Source organism: Sycon ciliatum, chromosome 13 (assembly GCF_964019385.1).
Source record: "Sycon ciliatum chromosome 13, ocSycCili1.1, whole genome shotgun sequence".
Taxonomy (NCBI): Eukaryota; Metazoa; Porifera; class Calcarea; order Leucosolenida; family Sycettidae; genus Sycon; species Sycon ciliatum.
In genome coordinates, this window is record NC_088655.1 from 15,994,630 (window position 1) to 16,014,618 (window position 19,989).

A 19,989-nucleotide genomic window follows, 5' to 3' on the forward strand; every position below is an offset into this window, starting at 1 on the left:
TGACAGTAGTATGAAACTCATACACAATCAATTAGAAATACTTTGGAGAATAAACCTTTGTTGGTGAAACAAAGTTGGGCGAGAGTATGATGTTCAAGTAAAACGATACTAAAGTGCCGTAACGTGAAGAAAGGAACGTAGTGCACAAGTTAATGAAGATAAATTCACATGCAGAACACAATATGCCCAGATGTGGAAATTTAAGTCAAGATTAGCAGAATATACACACATGCAAACACACACACACACACAAGCGTGTGCACACAGACGCAAACACACACACATATGCACACACACATATGCACACACACGCACGCACGCACACACACACACACACAGACACACACACACAGACACACACACACACACACACACACACACACACACACACACACACACACACACACACACACACACACTGTTGGCTGCTATAATGCGATGGCAGCCTAGACAGAGTTTACACAAGCAAATTCCTACTCTTTTTCTTTCTTTGTCTTCTTCTTCTTCCTCATATTCAATTCAAGGCAGGCTCTTCTATTTTTTTTGCTTCGGTCAACCTCGTTTTGGGATCTGACCCAATTTATTGGGGCAGTACAGGTACCCTGAACCTGAGAGTGTCCTTCTGATGTCATCGCTCTCCTACATTTTCTGCACGTCTTTATTATTCTTTCTACGAGGACAGCAGAAGGACAGAAACAAAGACATCCACACCATTTTTAAGACTACATCTTCCAAAGAACACATCAAAAAGCAAATTCTACACGACAAGCATCGGTTCACGCCGTAACAAATCTCCGCGCCATGAAAAATTCGATCGAATGCCTGGTGGGAAATGCTTTTTAAAAGGCTTGCATACATTTTTCACAAAAGACATTGTTGTGGCTGCCACCGGATTCGTACAAGAATATGTCAACTTCTAATCAAGGACTGTAATGAGTTCTGCCTTACGTATTAGAGGGGAAGTCTGCTGAATTTTTTTAATTTCAGGACCCGTAGGGTTTGGGGCGCTGAGTCGAATGTTCTTTTCCGAGGAGGCTGCGGTCCATGGTTCGTCAGATACGCCCAATCGAAAATGAGCGAAAGCGAGCACGCAGTCTACCTGATCCAAGTGATAAGGTCACAGTGTGCAGCCAGGTAGCCACACCATCTATTTGTGTGCAAAATGGCCAATATTCGAAACGCGTTCGATTTGAGAACCATCTGTCGCAGCTTCTTCGGACCAAGAGCATTCGACTCACTGTTACAAGCCCTACGTACCCTGTGATTTTCAGCTCGGCAAAATTTGAGGATACCCCGTTTTTAGGCGTTTCCGAGTTGGACTTTTTACATCCGCTGGCTTCTGCGTGCATGCCATAGTCAACAAACATACGGAACACTACACTACAGTACTGCCGGGCACCGAAGAACGGGGTCAGGGTTCTAGCCTAGCCCGTTCTTATTTTTGGCGAACACAGCAGTTTCGTTCATATTCGATGGTACAGTCTTACAAGTACATTTATGCAGAGTTATACGTCTGAGTGTACATCATATTCATATTGTACATTACGTTTCTACTTAGACCGTTCTTAAAAAATAGCGAAATCATAGCCTGGCCGTTCATCGGCGCCCGGCAGTACTGTAGTAGTAGTAGTACATGACTACACCCGCACTGCTGTGCTAGCGCTACGCGAGTCGTGTGGTAGATCTAAATGTACAAGAGACTAGTCAATACACGGACGTGTCATGTACTGCACCCGGTATGTAGTTAGAGAAGGTGTGCTCCTCCGGGCCAGTGATTGTGCTTTGAGAAAGAAATATTTTAGTTTTCCGCTTGGAATAGTCCAGCCTCATTTATGCTACAACGATGAGTCCAGCCTCATTTATGCTACAACGATGAGTCCACAACCGTGACAAGCGACAAAACCGCGAACAGCTCCCGAACCTAAAACGTTCAGATCCCGAAGTGTTGTGATCCTTGAATCGAAGAGTCGTGTCCGTGGTTCCAAGAACCTGCATTGTATATCCAATCGAGCAGCGTCCGAGCTATGTTTGCACCAAAAATCGTGAAATTTTCCACTGTATCATGGAAATGCCACACCCTACAGTCCCGCTGTTACCATATTTTACCGGTATAAGTCGACTTATTGAATTGAATTCAGTGCAAACAGGAATTTCGGATAATTGACCGTTTGGACAGTTGACATTCGGATAATCGGCATTCTACTGTAATCCTAGTGCATGCAATGAAACATACTTGACTGTTGGGAGTCTTGCTGCGTCAGTGCAAATTGGCAGTTAATGCTAGAAGCTGCAGTGAACAACATCACAAATAGACAATAAAGAAAAGCAAATACAACTGAACTTTGATACTGGAAATTACAGATCTTCTGCCCGCATCCACATGTCCATATTCTACATGTGCGATTGATCCTGCAAGATCTTCACTGCCCGTCTAATTGAGGATGGCACCCCAAATAGAGCGGACCGCTTCTAAACCAATCAAAGACCCAGGTTGTTATACTCCAGCAACCGGGCAAAGACCTGTCACCCACCCATGACCCATCAGCCCATCTCCTTATGCTCACATTTTGGTGTAGTAGTTGAGCACCTGTCCTTCCTTCATCAAGTGGATATCCTAAGCATGTGACTTACCGCTGGTATATCTCTGCACATTCATCTTGACTGGTTGTCAAGTCCCTTTCCGGAGAGGTAGAGTGGATGGTAGGGTCAGTGCAGTCCTGGCCACGCCATGAGAAAGAAGACATTTTCCCATCAGGAGAAGGCCAACATCCTCCCTCTGGGTAGTGCCTTGATACCTGCAGTGCAGTGCAGTAACATTAAACTGCAATTGAAACTGTCTCCATGCCATTGTTAAGCCCAGTTCACATTCGACGGGGCGCAACGGGACGCGACATAAGGATCGACGGGAAACGCCGGGACGGTCACCCCGTCAAGGACTGTGCCTTATGACTCGCACCATTCGCTGTTGAACATCGCAAAGACTGGAGCATGTCGTGTCGTACGAATTGTACAAGATTTTACAGCTCACCCCAGCCGTCACAGGCCCTTACGTCCCGTACCGTCAGCGTTGCGTCGAAAGAGAACTAGGCTTTAGAAAGATTACGTGTTGGTATGTGCTCCTAATTACACACAAATATACAAAAGGTATATAAAGAGAAAGCATGATCCACCCCATCATTGACACCAACAGCCCGGCACAAGAGCAGCAGCACCTGCATTCTATTAACCCAAAGTTCATCTGCGAATATACTCACAGAGTCGTCTCCTTTACTGTGCCCGACCTTGGAAGAAAACAACACAGCAACGTAGTGTTGGTTTCGGTTAGGGCTTCTACGTTCACATGAACACACAGAAAAGCACAATATATTTCCAAACAGACGCCAACTAGTATAACCAAACAGCAACGACAACACCACAAAGACCTAATAGTCTCTTGAGCACAAAGTGTCTGGGATAAAAAAAAAGAGCAGAAGTTCACCATCGACACTGGTATTATAAAACTTTCTACAACTGCTGCAGAGGCAGCAGCAGGGTTCTAGTGCCCGGACCCAAAGCTCATCTGAGAATTTTCGCCATTGATACAAAGCAACGACCATGGTAGCAGCAGAGAGTAACAGCAGCAGCCGTTTGAGCAGCAGTATCAGCAGTCTCCAGCTTAAAGGGATTGACCTAGCAAATTTTACAGTAACATGAAAAGTGCAACTGCACTCTTTCCGGCACCAAATATGCCATGCTGTCCCCCGCTGCAAAATAGAGGACAACTCTCAACTGTCGCCAACACCTTGGCCCAGAGGGAGTCTTTCCTTCGACATTCGCCCCGGCCAAAGAAGGTCAAAACCCAAGTGGTGTAATCATGTATTTGCTTCTCCTATCGAGACACTGGCAAGGCTTGTATAGGCATGATAAATTGATAATACTGTATGCATATAACAAAGGCAAACGCACAAACTCACGTCCATGCACATGTGCACGGACGGTGTCGTTGGCGTACACACACACACACACACACACACACACGCGCGCGCGCGCCCACGCCCACGCATGCACAGGACAAAGGCATGTGCAAAGGAGCATGCTCATAAAAGCACAGGACAGGCACACGACTGATCTACGGATGTATCACGACATTGAAGGGACGGAGCTTGCAGCAAGCCTTCACCCTCTGGAGATTCCTGAAATTCATAAATACATGTCAGCAGTAAATAGTTGCAGCATAAACATTTCCACGGGGACTGTGCAGCTTCACTAACCTTAACTTCAGTCTCCCCAGAATGCAGCAATCAGACAACGGCTACGAAGAGGTGCAGGAAATTTGAACAACTGTTTCAAAAGCAGTCCTCCAAGCCTTCTGCACCAACAGGTGATTCAGTTCGTGCTCTTATACCATCCTGGCAGGTAGAGACATTTTCTAATAACACGAAGAGCACAATCATCAAGGTGGGCAAATCCTCAAGAGAGAGTGCACCCTAACTTACACTACAAATCATTTACTGGACACTACTGGACAGAGCGTCCAGTCCATTCAGTCCAGGGGAGAAGAGGCAAAGGCATAGGGCTCCTGAGAAGATGAAAGGGCAACGCATTATCATTACTACATTAATTTTATTATTGGGGGCAGACGTCTTCTCTGTAAAATATGAGGACGAAGGGCACATCAGTACTCACATCCCTGCTCATATCACTGCTCATCCCTGTCCTCTACGAGGGCAATGCATTTAGGGCTGAAACAAGTATACAGATAACTCGCAAACCGATCGTTTTAAGAGCGCAATCGATAATCGTTAGTGTTCAAAGCGAATGCAAACGATTTTTTATGCATGCATACCAGTGGCAGTATTCTAGCCCTTGCACTCCATCCAATTGTGGATACGAGTGCAATCGTGTACTTTCAAGCGCAGTAATATTGATGCGTGGCTATGAAAGAGATCGGGAGTCAAGACGGTATCTTTTCGATTGATTCGTTGCGGAAGTTGGTGATAAGAGCTTCAAGCCAAAGGGTGACGACAAGCCTGATTCTTCGTTCTAGAAACAACAACATGAACTCCTCTAGTTCATATTGATAAAGCCTAGTTCAAATTCGACGGGACGCGGCGTAAGGATCGATGGGAAGCGACAGGACGGTCTGACGGCGTCCAATGTGAACACCAGGAACGGGAACGCAACCATACTACCGTACGGATCGGGAAGCGACGGGAAGTGTTGGATCAGTTCAACTTTTCATACCGTAGACGGGCATAGACGGAGACGCAAGCGTACAAAACGGCTGCATTTTGAGTGAGAACAGGAGGCGGCGTCGTGCACCATCCACTCCCGATTCGTACTGGGAAATTTTTAGGATTTCGAACACTGCGCTTCCCATGATAACTCGCAGAATGGCTAACACGACTTGAGTTGAATTTTAGCAAGATAAGATCTCATGTCACTTATGGTATTTAGGGATAGTTTAGGAGAATGACAGATGAACTGTTTTATCATTTCCTAGGGCTACTATTCGAATGGCACAACTTTCAGGGCTACTTTTTTGTCTCCATGAAAAACTCGTATTGTGAATTTGATTTCGCTTCATTCAAGGAGAAATAATTGAAAAGAAGTCCCGAAAAACAAGAAATTAGGTCCGAAAGTCACCCCGTCACGGACTGTGCCTTATGACTCGCGCCGTTCGCTGGAGAACATCGCAACGACTGCAGCATGTCGTGTCGTACGAATCGTAAAAGATTTTACAGCTCACCCCAGCCGTCCCGACAGGCCCTTACGTCCTGTACCGTCAGTGTTACGTCGAACGTGAACTAGGCTTTAGACCAGTCAGATGTCTACAGGTGTCGACACAATTGCCTGAAATGTTTACAGAATACCAAACACTGAGCGGTAGCCTGGGTATATTTAGAGTGTTTGACTGGTGGCCACAGCTAATGTAGCAAAGGCATCATGGAATTTCTTCATAGTCTTGTGTTCGAGGTGCACGACTACAGCCGGAAAGAATCTATAATTATGAACCAACAATTATAATTGATCTCAATGTCTCAGTACTCATACTCCTTGTCAGTTTTGTGCTAGATTGTGCACGTCTGACTATTCGAAATCTGGTTTAGTTGGTGGACTCGATTGCATAACTTGTGCCCACATTTTTCTATGTTACAATGATATTCATCGCTAACGAGATTGGTTGATCGCTTGGAGTTATTGAAAGATCGTTTCAGCCCTAATTTATTTTCACCCTGGCCACAGCACTAGGCGAAATTCTCTGACACGGCCTTTACCTGCATCCACTGCTCTTTCGCATCACGACGAAGGACATGCAGGGGTTCTCTCTGAGCAGAGGAAAGTAGCCATCGCCACCACCACCATCACCATTCACCGACAATACTAGAGAGACTATTTTCCCCGTCGTGGGTACTTCCAATAAAGTAATTCCACTTACATAGGTACCGTCAGCGGCGCCACCATGTTCCCAACAGTGTATTCCTATCGTGGGTACTTCCACGGGCAATAAATTCGGCTCGTGCTATCACTCGCAAGCCATCAAATAATTCCTATCTCCCTTGCGCGAATTGCCTCTGCAAACAAAATTATTTCAATGATTGGATTAATTCAGTTCTTTTCGCTCGTGCACGTCACGCCGGGTGCACTGCGCGCGGCCCATCTCCGCCCGTACATTGTTTCATCTTGTTTCATCTTGTTTCATCTTGTTTCATTCGCGGCCCATCTACGCCCGAAGGAGGGGGCTAATCTTCTCGCAGAAAAGGGGGAAAAGGGGAGAGAAAGGGGGAAAAAGAGGGGGAAAAGAAGAGCGGGAAATTGAAAAAGAGGGGGTAAAGAATGGCGGGAAAAGGAAAAAGAGGGGGAAAAGGATGGCGGGAAGCATCCACCGTTTGAATGTGCATACATCTAAAGTGAGGCTATTTCCAGGCTGTGCACAAGCCGGTACACGTCCACCACGGCCTCTCGCAGCCTCCTCCTCTTCCTCCCCCCCCCCCCCATCACACACAATGTGCCGATTTTCCTAATGTCAACTATCCAAATGATTAATTATCCAAAATAATTGCTTGCATTTAATTGAGGGGTAGAAGATGAGTTTCAAAGTTAGTGATTTTCGTCGCTCGGGGCACCATTGAAGCGATTCACAAGATGTATTAAAACAGGTTTGAGTCAAAATGTGTAATAATAGTGTCATTAATTTAGAGGAGCATGAGTGCACCTAGTTCCTGTTTCACTGCTGAAGAGAACGAAAATGATGAAAACATGCTGGAATAAAATGGCAATAAATAAGATAAATTGTGCACTCATAACAACAGCAAAAATGAAGAAAGTCAAGTTCCATAACGTTTTCTTGTGACTGTCATCAGTGGAACGCCGTCACATAAAAATGTAATAACTAAAACACACACTTATATACATGTAGCTAATATGGTTTCAGGTAGAAATACAGCAGCTAACAAGTACAAAAAGCGAAGTTTGCACCTTTGCAATGTGTGAATATAGTGTATGTGAGAAAGGTAGTGGCAGATGAATGTGATACTGTGTGAATGAATGTAATGGTGCGTGTGTATTACTTGAAGAGTGTGAGTGATACAACGTTTTCTTTCTGTTTGCATAGCACAGGGTCACGAGTACGAATATACACAGCTTCCAACACCTGCAATTGCTTGAAGAAACGTGCGCAACGAATAACACTAAACCAGGAATCGTCAAACACCTTACGACATTCTGGACTGGACACCAAATGCTTGTACACTGCAGACTTCCTCTTGTCAACATCAAACTCCTCCTCATCACTACTCTCATCCTCCACCTCCATTCCAATGCCGCCGTCCATCCCATCGCACTCGTATTCGTCGTCATCAGTCTCCATCTCCTCGCAACACCGCTTCCCTCTCCTTGATTCGTTCTGTGCCGTGCCTGTGCTTCCTCCTGCGTCTCCTTGCCTTGTGTTCTCCACTTGTCTCAGTCGTGCCTCTGCTAGTCTCTTGCTTCTCCTCGGTTCTGCTCTGTTTTCAAGTTGTTCCCCTTCCGCTCTTACCGTTGTAGCAACATGGTTTGTCGAGGAGCGACCGTCCGGCGGCCTCCCTTGCCGTGGTCCGGTTTCCGAGCCGGAAACCAGATTAGTCTGCTCGTTCTCCATGGAAGTAGTCGGTGCTTCTGTTTCCGAATTGTGAGCCGTGCTAGGTGTAGAAATAGGCAGCGGATGTTTTCGTGGTCTCCCACGCTTCGGCCTGCTTAACCTGGCAGCCTGGGACAACAATGATAATGGGACGTGCTGCTTGATGCGTTCGGACAAGTGTTGAAGCGTCCTGCCAACATACCGACTACCACATTGTCGGCATTCAAATTGATAAATGAGATGGCTGCAGTGTACAAGCATTTGGTGTCCAGTCCAGAATGTCGTAAGGTGTTTGACGATTCCTGGTTTAGTGTTATTCGTTGCGCACGTTTCTTCAAGCAATTGCAGGTGTTGGAAGCTGTGTATATTCGTACTCGTGACCCTGTGCTATGCAAACAGAAAGAAAACGTTGTATCACTCACACTCTTCAAGTAATACACACGCACCATTACATTCATTCACACAGTATCACATTCATCTGCCACTACCTTTCTCACATACACTATATTCACACATTGCAAAGGTGCAAACTTCGCTTTTTGTACTTGTTAGCTGCTGTATTTCTACCTGAAACCATATTAGCTACATGTATATAAGTGTGTGTTTTAGTTATTACATTTTTATGTGACGGCGTTCCACTGATGACAGTCACAAGAAAACGTTATGGAACTTGACTTTCTTCATTTTTGCTGTTGTTATGAGTGCACAATTTATCTTATTTATTGCCATTTTACGACTATTGTCTCCTCGTCGACTGTTTACATGCTGGAATATGCATGATTTAGATAGATGTGTGACTGCTCTCTTATCCGAACATTCTTCTCATCTGAACCCTCTGGAGACAGCCCGCGTCCCGAGGGGTGGGGATAATTGGCACTCTCCTGTACATCAAATTCTATTCTTAAATTATATACATATTGTAGAGCTCTTTCTGCTGCCGGGAATGAGAAAACACATCCCAGGTAAGGATACGCCCCTCAAGGAAACACAGCTGGTGGATTCCAACAGTCAGGGGCGTCGCACACGGTACGGTCACTACGGTATTGACCGTACCACTTTTTGCCCCAGATACCCGTGAGTCAACAAAATACACTGATCTGGGATCTAAAATTCCAAAATTTTAGGCTCAGCCACCACTCCCCCACGAGTCAATTGTACTTCAGATGGCTGACCGTACCACACTAAAATACCTTCCGACGCCCCTGACAGTAGTATGAAACTCATACACAATCAATTAGAAATACTTTGGAGAATAAACCTTTGTTGGTGAAACAAAGTTGGGCGAGAGTATGATGTTCAAGTAAAACGATACTAAAGTGCCGTAACGTGAAGAAAGGAACGTAGTGCACAAGTTAATGAAGATAAATTCACATGCAGAACACAATATGCCCAGATGTGGAAATTTAAGTCAAGATTAGCAGAATATACACACATGCAAACACACACACACACACAAGCGTGTGCACACAGACGCAAACACACACACATATGCACACACACATATGCACACACACGCACGCACGCACACACACACACACACACAGACACACACACACAGACACACACACACACACACACACACACACACACACACACACACACACACACACTGTTGGCTGCTATAATGCGATGGCAGCCTAGACAGAGTTTACACAAGCAAATTCCTACTCTTTTTCTTTCTTTGTCTTCTTCTTCTTCCTCATATTCAATTCAAGGCAGGCTCTTCTATTTTTTTTGCTTCGGTCAACCTCGTTTTGGGATCTGACCCAATTTATTGGGGCAGTACAGGTACCCTGAACCTGAGAGTGTCCTTCTGATGTCATCGCTCTCCTACATTTTCTGCACGTCTTTATTATTCTTTCTACGAGGACAGCAGAAGGACAGAAACAAAGACATCCACACCATTTTTAAGACTACATCTTCCAAAGAACACATCAAAAAGCAAATTCTACACGACAAGCATCGGTTCACGCCGTAACAAATCTCCGCGCCATGAAAAATTCGATCGAATGCCTGGTGGGAAATGCTTTTTAAAAGGCTTGCATACATTTTTCACAAAAGACATTGTTGTGGCTGCCACCGGATTCGTACAAGAATATGTCAACTTCTAATCAAGGACTGTAATGAGTTCTGCCTTACGTATTAGAGGGGAAGTCTGCTGAATTTTTTTAATTTCAGGACCCGTAGGGTTTGGGGCGCTGAGTCGAATGTTCTTTTCCGAGGAGGCTGCGGTCCATGGTTCGTCAGATACGCCCAATCGAAAATGAGCGAAAGCGAGCACGCAGTCTACCTGATCCAAGTGATAAGGTCACAGTGTGCAGCCAGGTAGCCACACCATCTATTTGTGTGCAAAATGGCCAATATTCGAAACGCGTTCGATTTGAGAACCATCTGTCGCAGCTTCTTCGGACCAAGAGCATTCGACTCACTGTTACAAGCCCTACGTACCCTGTGATTTTCAGCTCGGCAAAATTTGAGGATACCCCGTTTTTAGGCGTTTCCGAGTTGGACTTTTTACATCCGCTGGCTTCTGCGTGCATGCCATAGTCAACAAACATACGGAACACTACACTACAGTACTGCCGGGCACCGAAGAACGGGGTCAGGGTTCTAGCCTAGCCCGTTCTTATTTTTGGCGAACACAGCAGTTTCGTTCATATTCGATGGTACAGTCTTACAAGTACATTTATGCAGAGTTATACGTCTGAGTGTACATCATATTCATATTGTACATTACGTTTCTACTTAGACCGTTCTTAAAAAATAGCGAAATCATAGCCTGGCCGTTCATCGGCGCCCGGCAGTACTGTAGTAGTAGTAGTACATGACTACACCCGCACTGCTGTGCTAGCGCTACGCGAGTCGTGTGGTAGATCTAAATGTACAAGAGACTAGTCAATACACGGACGTGTCATGTACTGCACCCGGTATGTAGTTAGAGAAGGTGTGCTCCTCCGGGCCAGTGATTGTGCTTTGAGAAAGAAATATTTTAGTTTTCCGCTTGGAATAGTCCAGCCTCATTTATGCTACAACGATGAGTCCAGCCTCATTTATGCTACAACGATGAGTCCACAACCGTGACAAGCGACAAAACCGCGAACAGCTCCCGAACCTAAAACGTTCAGATCCCGAAGTGTTGTGATCCTTGAATCGAAGAGTCGTGTCCGTGGTTCCAAGAACCTGCATTGTATATCCAATCGAGCAGCGTCCGAGCTATGTTTGCACCAAAAATCGTGAAATTTTCCACTGTATCATGGAAATGCCACACCCTACAGTCCCGCTGTTACCATATTTTACCGGTATAAGTCGACTTATTGAATTGAATTCAGTGCAAACAGGAATTTCGGATAATTGACCGTTTGGACAGTTGACATTCGGATAATCGGCATTCTACTGTAATCCTAGTGCATGCAATGAAACATACTTGACTGTTGGGAGTCTTGCTGCGTCAGTGCAAATTGGCAGTTAATGCTAGAAGCTGCAGTGAACAACATCACAAATAGACAATAAAGAAAAGCAAATACAACTGAACTTTGATACTGGAAATTACAGATCTTCTGCCCGCATCCACATGTCCATATTCTACATGTGCGATTGATCCTGCAAGATCTTCACTGCCCGTCTAATTGAGGATGGCACCCCAAATAGAGCGGACCGCTTCTAAACCAATCAAAGACCCAGGTTGTTATACTCCAGCAACCGGGCAAAGACCTGTCACCCACCCATGACCCATCAGCCCATCTCCTTATGCTCACATTTTGGTGTAGTAGTTGAGCACCTGTCCTTCCTTCATCAAGTGGATATCCTAAGCATGTGACTTACCGCTGGTATATCTCTGCACATCCATCTTGACTGGTTGTCAAGTCCCTTTCCGGAGAGGTAGAGTGGATGGTAGGGTCAGTGCAGTCCTGGCCACGCCATGAGAAAGAAGACATTTTCCCATCAGGAGAAGGCCAACATCCTCCCTCTGGGTAGTGCCTTGATACCTGCAGTGCAGTGCAGTAACATTAAACTGCAATTGAAACTGTCTCCATGCCATTGTTAAGCCCAGTTCACATTCGACGGGGCGCAACGGGACGCGACATAAGGATCGACGGGAAACGCCGGGACGGTCACCCCGTCAAGGACTGTGCCTTATGACTCGCACCATTCGCTGTTGAACATCGCAAAGACTGGAGCATGTCGTGTCGTACGAATTGTACAAGATTTTACAGCTCACCCCAGCCGTCACAGGCCCTTACGTCCCGTACCGTCAGCGTTGCGTCGAAAGAGAACTAGGCTTTAGAAAGATTACGTGTTGGTATGTGCTCCTAATTACACACAAATATACAAAAGGTATATAAAGAGAAAGCATGATCCACCCCATCATTGACACCAACAGCCCGGCACAAGAGCAGCAGCACCTGCATTCTATTAACCCAAAGTTCATCTGCGAATATACTCACAGAGTCGTCTCCTTTACTGTGCCCGACCTTGGAAGAAAACAACACAGCAACGTAGTGTTGGTTTCGGTTAGGGCTTCTACGTTCACATGAACACACAGAAAAGCACAATATATTTCCAAACAGACGCCAACTAGTATAACCAAACAGCAACGACAACACCACAAAGACCTAATAGTCTCTTGAGCACAAAGTGTCTGGGATAAAAAAAAAGAGCAGAAGTTCACCATCGACACTGGTATTATAAAACTTTCTACAACTGCTGCAGAGGCAGCAGCAGGGTTCTAGTGCCCGGACCCAAAGCTCATCTGAGAATTTTCGCCATTGATACAAAGCAACGACCATGGTAGCAGCAGAGAGTAACAGCAGCAGCCGTTTGAGCAGCAGTATCAGCAGTCTCCAGCTTAAAGGGATTGACCTAGCAAATTTTACAGTAACATGAAAAGTGCAACTGCACTCTTTCCGGCACCAAATATGCCATGCTGTCCCCCGCTGCAAAATAGAGGACAACTCTCAACTGTCGCCAACACCTTGGCCCAGAGGGAGTCTTTCCTTCGACATTCGCCCCGGCCAAAGAAGGTCAAAACCCAAGTGGTGTAATCATGTATTTGCTTCTCCTATCGAGACACTGGCAAGGCTTGTATAGGCATGATAAATTGATAATACTGTATGCATATAACAAAGGCAAACGCACAAACTCACGTCCATGCACATGTGCACGGACGGTGTCGTTGGCGTACACACACACACACACACACACACACACGCGCGCGCGCGCCCACGCCCACGCATGCACAGGACAAAGGCATGTGCAAAGGAGCATGCTCATAAAAGCACAGGACAGGCACACGACTGATCTACGGATGTATCACGACATTGAAGGGACGGAGCTTGCAGCAAGCCTTCACCCTCTGGAGATTCCTGAAATTCATAAATACATGTCAGCAGTAAATAGTTGCAGCATAAACATTTCCACGGGGACTGTGCAGCTTCACTAACCTTAACTTCAGTCTCCCCAGAATGCAGCAATCAGACAACGGCTACGAAGAGGTGCAGGAAATTTGAACAACTGTTTCAAAAGCAGTCCTCCAAGCCTTCTGCACCAACAGGTGATTCAGTTCGTGCTCTTATACCATCCTGGCAGGTAGAGACATTTTCTAATAACACGAAGAGCACAATCATCAAGGTGGGCAAATCCTCAAGAGAGAGTGCACCCTAACTTACACTACAAATCATTTACTGGACACTACTGGACAGAGCGTCCAGTCCATTCAGTCCAGGGGAGAAGAGGCAAAGGCATAGGGCTCCTGAGAAGATGAAAGGGCAACGCATTATCATTACTACATTAATTTTATTATTGGGGGCAGACGTCTTCTCTGTAAAATATGAGGACGAAGGGCACATCAGTACTCACATCCCTGCTCATATCACTGCTCATCCCTGTCCTCTACGAGGGCAATGCATTTAGGGCTGAAACAAGTATACAGATAACTCGCAAACCGATCGTTTTAAGAGCGCAATCGATAATCGTTAGTGTTCAAAGCGAATGCAAACGATTTTTTATGCATGCATACCAGTGGCAGTATTCTAGCCCTTGCACTCCATCCAATTGTGGATACGAGTGCAATCGTGTACTTTCAAGCGCAGTAATATTGATGCGTGGCTATGAAAGAGATCGGGAGTCAAGACGGTATCTTTTCGATTGATTCGTTGCGGAAGTTGGTGATAAGAGCTTCAAGCCAAAGGGTGACGACAAGCCTGATTCTTCGTTCTAGAAACAACAACATGAACTCCTCTAGTTCATATTGATAAAGCCTAGTTCAAATTCGACGGGACGCGGCGTAAGGATCGATGGGAAGCGACAGGACGGTCTGACGGCGTCCAATGTGAACACCAGGAACGGGAACGCAACCATACTACCGTACGGATCGGGAAGCGACGGGAAGTGTTGGATCAGTTCAACTTTTCATACCGTAGACGGGCATAGACGGAGACGCAAGCGTACAAAACGGCTGCATTTTGAGTGAGAACAGGAGGCGGCGTCGTGCACCATCCACTCCCGATTCGTACTGGGAAATTTTTAGGATTTCGAACACTGCGCTTCCCATGATAACTCGCAGAATGGCTAACACGACTTGAGTTGAATTTTAGCAAGATAAGATCTCATGTCACTTATGGTATTTAGGGATAGTTTAGGAGAATGACAGATGAACTGTTTTATCATTTCCTAGGGCTACTATTCGAATGGCACAACTTTCAGGGCTACTTTTTTGTCTCCATGAAAAACTCGTATTGTGAATTTGATTTCGCTTCATTCAAGGAGAAATAATTGAAAAGAAGTCCCGAAAAACAAGAAATTAGGTCCGAAAGTCACCCCGTCACGGACTGTGCCTTATGACTCGCGCCGTTCGCTGGAGAACATCGCAACGACTGCAGCATGTCGTGTCGTACGAATCGTAAAAGATTTTACAGCTCACCCCAGCCGTCCCGACAGGCCCTTACGTCCTGTACCGTCAGTGTTACGTCGAACGTGAACTAGGCTTTAGACCAGTCAGATGTCTACAGGTGTCGACACAATTGCCTGAAATGTTTACAGAATACCAAACACTGAGCGGTAGCCTGGGTATATTTAGAGTGTTTGACTGGTGGCCACAGCTAATGTAGCAAAGGCATCATGGAATTTCTTCATAGTCTTGTGTTCGAGGTGCACGACTACAGCCGGAAAGAATCTATAATTATGAACCAACAATTATAATTGATCTCAATGTCTCAGTACTTGTTACATTCCCACTCACAAGAACACACAGTTGTGGAATGTATTAGGATTATTTACAAAGAGAATAATGGACGTGCAAAGTAACAAGATAGAAAAGAAGAACAAACTCAGACACAGGAAGTCTGAACTGGAGTGCGCATGCGCAGAGCATAGCGTGCAAGCAAACATGCGCAGAGCCTAGCGTGCTTACGCGCACATACAAACATAACAATCCTCCCCCTTAAGAGAAGCAATAGTAAAGCGGAGATAATTATGATCAATATTCAAATAACAGCCATAGCGTAAAGGTAGCAGTAAAGCAGTCACATCTCATTAATAAGCCTAGATGGTGACTTCGGTGCACGGGCTGATCGGCGCGGTGCAACAGGGTCTGCAGACGGACTGGGAAGTGCAGACGGTTCGGACTCGTTGGCAGCGTCTGGTACTGACGGCTGCAATGCACTATCGGGTTGAATCAAAACCGGTGTGTCAACATCACTGCGAGGAAGAACAGCATCAGGTGGCGCTGTAGAACGATGACGGAGATGATCTACATGGACATGTCTTTCCTGCTGACCAATGCGAACAATGTACGAGACCGGACCTAGCTTCTGTACAATAACGCCAGGTAGCCACTTAGGCCCGCTGCCGTTGCGAGTGTTCAATACAAGTACAGTGTCCTCCACCACGAAATGACGACCTTGACCTGGCTGTGGCCGTGCTTGACGTTCACGCTGTGCAGCTGCAAAGTTGGGCTTTAAGCGTGCCAACTTGGTGCTCGGTAATTTCCTGAAGAGCAGACTAGCTGGGGACACATTCGTTGATGAATGGGGCGTGTTACGATACATAAACAAGAAACGGTGCATCTGGGTCTTCTCAGACACATCCGAAGGACGGGACTTCAGAGCACGCTTCAACTCCTGGACAATGCGTTCGACTTGTCCGTTACTAGCTGGGTGGTACGGCGGTGTACACTTGTGAACAATACCACTCTCACGGCAGAAACGCTGGAACTGGTGTGATGTAAATTGAGGACCATTGTCACTCACGAGGGTCTTGGGTATACCAAACGTTGCGATAAATGTTACCAAACTGTCAATCGTCTGCTGAGTAGTGGCAGTGGATCCAAGCTTGTATGCGTCGATCCACTTAGAGTATGCATCCACGATGACGAGATACTGCTGGTTGTTGAATTCTGCAAAATCCACATGAACACGCTCAAAAGCTTCTGTGGGGTACACCCATGGGTGGCTGGCATCCTTGCTAGGTGCTTTAGCTAGAGCTTGGCAGTGACTGCATGATGACACTAGAAGCTCAATATCGCGATCAAGGCCAGGCCACCAAACAAAGCTGCGTGCTACTGCCTTCATTCTGACAATGCCAATATGGACAGAATGCATCTCATTTAGCAGCAAACGGCGAAACACTACTGGGATAACGGTACGGCCACCACGAACTACACAGCCCGACTCTATGGTCAGCTCATGACGAATCTTGTAGTATGGTCGCGTAGCCTCGCTGATCTCAGCTGGCCATCCGAACTGTAGGTACTGCAGTACTGGAGCAATCTCACTGTCCTGCTTGCTAGCATCTGCAACATCACTAGCATCAATTGGCAAATCCTCAGTAGGATCATGGGCATGCTCGTTGACAGCACTGACAATTGCACTCTCTTGTGCGGCTGTCAGCTCCATAGGCAGGCGTGACAAGCAATCTGCGACAGCATTGCTACTACCAGAAATGTGCTCAAACACATAATCATACTCGCTAAGAATGACAGCCCAACGCTGTAAACGGGAAACAGCAGTGGCAGATAAACCATACTTCTCACCAAAAATGTGCAGCAATGGCTTATGATCAGAGCATAGAACAAAAGAGCGACCAAACAAATAAATGTGTAAACGCTTAACTGCAAACACAATGGCTAAAGCTTCACGCTCTATCTGCGAATAGTGAGCCTCTGCCTTAGCAAGCGAACGGGAAACATAGCATACAGGCCTACGGCTGCCATCAGCATACTCATGCATGAGACACGCGCCAATGCCGTAAGGCGAAGCATCGCACTCAACGACCACTTTCTCATTCACATCAAAATGAGCTAGCACTGGGGCACTGGTGAGCATACGCTTTACCTGAGCGAACACCTTCTCACACTCATCTGTCCAGTTCCACGGAACACCTTTGCGGAGCAAGTTGTTGAGCGGCTTCAGAACACTGGACATGTCGGGTAGAAAGCGGTTGTAGAAGTTGACACAGCCTAGGAATGACTGCAACGCTTGAACATTCTTCGGTGCTGACGCCTTCAGGATAGCCTCGACCTTGTCCTGATTGGGCTCGAGACCGTTCCGGCTGATGCTGTAGCCCAAGTAGCGTACACGATCCACACGGATAGCACACTTCTGCTTGCGAAGACGCACACCACGCTCTGCTAGCCGCGCTAGCACCAACTTGAGTCGCCGGTCGTGCTCTTCGACATCGCACCCAGTGATGAGAATATCATCATAGAAGCAGACGACACCAGGAATGTCGTGCAGAATCTCATCCATTGTCTTCTGCCAAATTGCTGGGGCACTGGACACGCCAAACGGAAGGCGCTGGAATGCGTAGAGACCTCGATGTGTTGTGATGACGCAATACTTCTGACTGCGTTCCGACAGCGGTAGTTGCGCATAAGCTTGGCTAAGATCCAGCTTCGTAAACACTGATCCTCCAGCTATCTGCGACAACAGGTCGTTCGGATTTGGAATCGGGTGAAGCTTGGAGTTGATGTGCGGGTTGATCGTGACCTTGAAGTCCGCGCACATGCGAATGTCCCGATTCTGCTTCCTGACAATCACAATAGGTGAGGCCCACTCTGCTGACTTGACGGGCTTGATAATGCCTTCTTGCTCCAGCCTGTCAAGTTCCTTATTGACAGCAGGACGCAAAGCAAATGGCACGGGTCTGGGGTTGCAGCACTTGGGAGTGGCACCGTCGTTCAGGTAGATCTCAGCTTCACGATCACTCACTTTGCCCAGACCATCACGAAATACTTCAGGGTACGCATCCTCTGCTGCTGGCTCACTCGCTGCAGTGGCGTTCACCCGGTTGAACATACTCTGCCAGTCAAGTCTCAACTGTGATAGCCAGTCGCGTCCCAGCAGCGGATGGCTGCCTTCACGTACTACGATGACCCGCGCACGAACATTCTGCGCGCTGTAGCGTACATCAACATCTGCTTCGCCAACAATCGGCAGGACTGAACCATTGTAGGTCTTCAGTCGCACAGAACATTCACGCAAGGCAACATGTGTCCAATGTTGCTCCCATACGTCTTGCGGCACCAAAGTGTACATGGATCCGGTGTCCACCTCCAAATCCAATGGAGTACCGTTGATCTGCACTGTGGTGATTAGCATGTTCGATGTTGGCTTCCCAGCTGACATCCCATCTTCGTCGCCAATGTTACATTCCCACTCACAAGAACACACAGTTGTGGAATGTATTAGGATTATTTACAAAGAGAATAATGGACGTGCAAAGTAACAAGATAGAAAAGAAGAACAAACTCAGACACAGGAAGTCTGAACTGGAGTGCGCATGCGCAGAGCATAGCGTGCAAGCAAACATGCGCAGAGCCTAGCGTGCTTACGCGCACATACAAACATAACAGTACTCATACTCCTTGTCAGTTTTGTGCTAGATTGTGCACGTCTGACTATTCGAAATCTGGTTTAGTTGGTGGACTCGATTGCATAACTTGTGCCCACATTTTTCTATGTTACAATGATATTCATCGCTAACGAGATTGGTTGATCGCTTGGAGTTATTGAAAGATCGTTTCAGCCCTAATTTATTTTCACCCTGGCCACAGCACTAGGCGAAATTCTCTGACACGGCCTTTACCTGCATCCACTGCTCTTTCGCATCACGACGAAGGACATGCAGGGGTTCTCTCTGAGCAGAGGAAAGTAGCCATCGCCACCACCACCATCACCATTCACCGACAATACTAGAGAGACTATTTTCCCCGTCGTGGGTACTTCCAATAAAGTAATTCCACTTACATAGGTACCGTCAGCGGCGCCACCATGTTCCCAACAGTGTATTCCTATCGTGGGTACTTCCACGGGCAATAAATTCGGCTCGTGCTATCACTCGCAAGCCATCAAATAATTCCTATCTCCCTTGCGCGAATTGCCTCTGCAAACAAAATTATTTCAATGATTGGATTAATTCAGTTCTTTTCGCTCGTGCACGTCACGCCGGGTGCACTGCGCGCGGCCCATCTCCGCCCGTACATTGTTTCATCTTGTTTCATCTTGTTTCATCTTGTTTCATTCGCGGCCCATCTACGCCCGTACTTCGAGTTTCATTTGGTTTCATCTTGTTTCATCTTGTTTCATCTTGTTTCATCTTGTTTCATCTTGTTTCATTTTGTTTCATTTCGTTTCATCTCGGCCCCATCTGCGCCCGTACATTGGCGTTTCATCTTGTTTCATCTTGTTTCATCTCGTTTCATCTCGTTTCATCTTGTTTCATCTGTTTCATCTGGGGGGAAGACGGGCCCGTCAACCTTGCGCGATGCAATCACAGCGAACGTGATACATGCACATCATGTTGCCTGCAATCACAGCGAACGTGATACATGCACATCATGTTGCCTGGTTCTTGGTTAAAAGTTGTATCCTCAATGCTTGAGGTTTGTGGGGTCC

General features: G+C 46.5%; 3 long non-coding RNA genes across 5 annotated transcripts; all 3 read right to left on the reverse strand.

Annotated features, from left to right (window-relative positions):
- On the reverse strand, positions 1-3,362 carry LOC135830032 (uncharacterized). Its single transcript, XR_010555975.1, has 4 exons — positions 3,255-3,362; positions 2,632-2,795; positions 2,234-2,287; positions 1-108 (listed from the first exon to the last, which is right to left on the reverse strand). It is a non-coding gene; the product is annotated as an uncharacterized LOC135830032 (long non-coding RNA).
- A 517-nt stretch (positions 3,363-3,879) lies between these two features.
- On the reverse strand, positions 3,880-12,651 carry LOC135830033 (uncharacterized). Of its 3 annotated transcripts, XR_010555977.1 has the most exons (5): positions 12,544-12,651; positions 11,921-12,084; positions 11,523-11,576; positions 4,251-4,408; positions 3,880-3,916 (listed from the first exon to the last, which is right to left on the reverse strand). It is a non-coding gene; the product is annotated as an uncharacterized LOC135830033 (long non-coding RNA). The 3 variants fall into 3 exon arrangements; XR_010555976.1 differs by lacking the exons at positions 3,880-3,916; positions 4,251-4,408 and adding an exon at positions 9,302-9,409; XR_010555978.1 differs by lacking the exons at positions 11,523-11,576; positions 11,921-12,084; positions 12,544-12,651 and adding an exon at positions 6,258-6,523.
- Positions 12,652-13,168: 517 nt separating this feature from the next.
- LOC135830034 (uncharacterized) lies at positions 13,169-19,444 on the reverse strand. The gene is made up of 3 exons (XR_010555979.1): positions 19,181-19,444; positions 13,540-13,697; positions 13,169-13,205 (listed from the first exon to the last, which is right to left on the reverse strand). It is a non-coding gene; the product is annotated as an uncharacterized LOC135830034 (long non-coding RNA).
- Between the last annotated feature and the right edge of the window lie 545 nt (positions 19,445-19,989).